This window comes from Myotis yumanensis, unplaced genomic scaffold (assembly GCF_028538775.1).
Source record: "Myotis yumanensis isolate MYYU_CA2020_CCGP unplaced genomic scaffold, mMyoYum1.0.hap1 SCAF_6, whole genome shotgun sequence".
Classification (NCBI taxonomy): domain Eukaryota; kingdom Metazoa; phylum Chordata; class Mammalia; order Chiroptera; family Vespertilionidae; genus Myotis; species Myotis yumanensis.
Window position 1 is genome coordinate 95307297 of NW_027223757.1, and position 3520 is coordinate 95310816.

The following is a 3520-nucleotide window of genomic DNA, read 5'->3' on the forward strand; positions in this document are numbered from 1 at the left end:
CTTTATATTTTGATGTAGGCCTATTTGTTTATTTTTTTCCTTAGCTTCCTTGCCCTAGGAGATGTATCTGCAAAGTTATTTCTACAAGAGATGTCTTAGATTTTGCTGCCTATTGTTTCTTGTAGGATTTTTATGGTTTCATGTCTTACATCTAAGTCTTTTATCCATTTTGAGTTTATTGTAATTTATGATGTAAGACTATGGTCTAGTTTCATCTTTTTGCATGTATCTCTCCAATTTTTCCAACAACGCTTATTGAAGAGACTGTTTTGACTCCATTGTATGTTCTTGCCTCCTTTGTCAAATATTAACTTAGCATAATGGATTGGGTCAGTTAATGGGTTCTCTGTTCTTTTCCATTGATCTATATGTCTGTTCTTTTTTTTTTTTTTTTTTTTTTTTTACGTATAGGGTGTAATGTCACAGGAAGGCCATAGTATTCTGCCACCCGTGAGGAGTAAGCCCAAGTTGCTGTTGGATGTGTTGTACACAGAGAAGCCATTCTTCAGGTGCTCTGCTCTCTCCACACCCAATATATGTCTGTTCTTGTGCCAGTACCAGGCTGGTTTGATTACAGTGGCTTTGTAGTATAACTTGATATCTGGTATTGTGATTCCTCTAACTTGGTTCCTCTTTCTCAAGATTGCTGAGGCTATTCAGGTTATTTTTCAATTCCATATACATTTTTGGAGTATGAGTTCTAGATCTGGGAAATGTGCCATTGGTATTTTAATAGGGATTGTGTTGAATCTATAGATTGCTTTGCATTGTATGGCCATTTTAATAATGTTACTTCTATCAATCCATGACAAGGTTTATGCTTCCACTGGTTTATGTCTTCCTCTATCTCTTTTTCACTGTCCTATAGTTTTCTGAGTATAAGTCTTTTACCTCCTTGGTTAAGTTTATTCCTAAGGATGTTAATTATTTTGTTGCAAATGTATGTTAGATTGTTGTTTTAGTTTGTCTTTCTACGAATTCTTTATTAGTATATGAAAGCACCCTATATTTCTGGATGTTAATGTTGTATCCTGCTGCATCGCCTAATTCATTTATTAAATCTAGTAATTATTTTGGTGTAGTCTTTTTTAAAAAAAATATATTTTATTGATTTTTTTACAGAGAGAAAGGGAGAAGGATAGAGAGTTAGAAACATCGATTAGAGAGAAATGTTGATCAGCTGCCTCCTGCACACCTCCTACGGGGAATGTGCCCACAACCAAGGTACATGCCCTTGACCGGAATCGAACCTGGAACCCTTTAGTCCACAGGCCGACACTCTATCCACTGAGCCAAACCGATTAGGGCTTGGTGTAGTCTTTATGGGTTTATATGTACAATATCATTTCATCTGTAAATAATGACAGTTTACTTCCTCCTTTCAAATTTGGATGCCTTTTATGATTTCTTCTTATCAGATCCCTGTGGCTTGGACTTCTAGTACTATGTTGAATAAGGGTAGTGACAGCAGATATCCCTGTTGTATGAGCTCCTTATATATTTGGATATTATTTCAGTGACAGTGGATATCTTACTCCTGTTCTTAGGGAAAATGGTTTTAGTTTTTGCCATTGAGTATGATGTTCATTGTAGGTTTTTCATATACTGCCTTTATAATGTTGAGGTATGATCCCTGTATTCCCACTTTGCTGAGAGTTTTTATCAAAAACGGTTGTTGGATGTTGTCAAATGCTTTTTCTGCATCTATTGATACAATTATTTGATTTTTGTCTTTCAGTTTGTTTATGTGATGTAAAGTGTTCATTTTTGTGTGTGAATATTGTACCAGTGTTCATCCCTGAAATAAATCCCACTTGGTCATGGTGTATGATCTTTTTAATATATCACTGGATCCTACCTGCTAATATTTGAGGATTTTAACATCTAAGCTCATGTAGGATACTGGCTCATAATTCTTTTTCTTTGGAGTGGCTTTATCTGGTTTTAGAATTATGACAATGCTGGCTTCGTAAAAGAGTTTGGAAGTGTCTTCCTTTCAGATTTTTGAAATAGTTTGAGGAGGATAGGTGTTCATTCTTTGAATGTTTAGTAAGACTTCCCTCTGAAGCCAAGCAGACCAGGGGTTTAATTTGCTGGGAGTTCTTTGATAACTGCTTCAATTTCATCAATTGTTATTGGCCTATTCAGGTTTTCTTATTCTCCCAGATACAGTTTTGGAAGATTGTCTTTTTCTAGGAATGTGTCCCTTTTGCCCAACGAGTTCAGCTTGTTGGTATATAGTTGCTCACAGTATTTTCTTACACTCCTTTGTATTTCTGTGGTGTCCGTTGTGACTTCACTGCTTTCGTTTCTGATTTTGTTTAGTTGGGTCCTGTCTCTTTATTTCTTGCTGAGTCTGGCTAAATGTTTATCAATCTTTTTATGTTTTCAAAGAGCCACGTCTTGGTTTCATTCATCTTCTGCATTTTATTTTTTTTTAGTCTCTATGTCATTTATTTCTGCTCTAATATTTATTATTTGATTCCTTCTACCTTCTGTGGGCTATTCTTGTTTTTTTTTTTCTCCACTTAATTCTTTAAATTGTACAGTTAAATAGTTTCTTATTACTTTTTCTTGTTATTTGAGGTAGTCCTGCAATGCTATGAACTTCCCTGTCAGGACTCTTTACCTGTGTCCCAAAGATTTTGGATTGTTGTGTTTTCATATTTATTTGTTTCCATTATTTTTTTTATTTCTTTTTTAACCTCGTTTGCTAACCCTATCATTGTTTAATATCAAGCTATTTAGCCTCCACGTGTTTGAATGTTTATGAGTGTTTTTATTGTAGTTGATTTCTAATTTTATTTCACTGTGATCCGAGAGTAAGCTTGATAAGATTTTAATCTTCTTGATCTTGTAAAGATTTGTTTTGTTTCCTAATATGTGGTTTACCTTTGAGAATGACCCATATGCACTTGGGAAGAATGTATATTCTGCAGCTTGGGATGAAATGTTCTATAAATGTCAATTAAATCTATGTAATCCACTGTGTCATTATAGAAAGCATTTCTTTGTTAACTTTTTTTCTGGAGGATCTCTCCAGTGAAGTCATCAGGATGTTAAATTCTCCCATTATGACTGTATTTCTGTCAATCTCTCCCTTAAAGCCCTCCAGAAGTTTTATCTCATTTTGTTGGATCTATCTCTTTTGTAATATGCAGTGAACTTTATTGTCTCTTACGATGGCCTTTATATATATATATATATATATATGTATATATATATTCTAGAGGCCCAGTACACAAAAATTTGTGCACTCGGGGCGGTGGGGGGGGTCCCTCAGCCAGGCCTGTGCCCTCTCGCAGTCTGGGATGCTTCGGGGGATGTCCACCTGCTGGCTTAGGCCCGCTCCCCAGGGAGCGGGCCTAAGCTGGCAGTCAGACATCCCTCGGGCAGCCCAGGAGCCCTTGGGGGATGTCCATTTGCCAGCAGGGACCAGGCTTAAGCTGCAGTATGACATCCTTAGCACTGCTGAGGAGGCAGGAGAGGCTCCCACCATCACTGCTGTGCTGGCAGCCAT

General features: G+C 36.7%; 1 non-coding gene across 1 annotated transcript; it reads right to left on the reverse strand.

The window, feature by feature from the left end:
- Window positions 1–403: 403 nt before the first annotated feature.
- On the reverse strand, window positions 404–532 carry LOC139013400 (small nucleolar RNA SNORA11). The gene has a single exon (XR_011472042.1). It is a non-coding gene; the product is annotated as a small nucleolar RNA SNORA11 (small nucleolar RNA).
- Window positions 533–3520: the final 2988 nt, after the last annotated feature.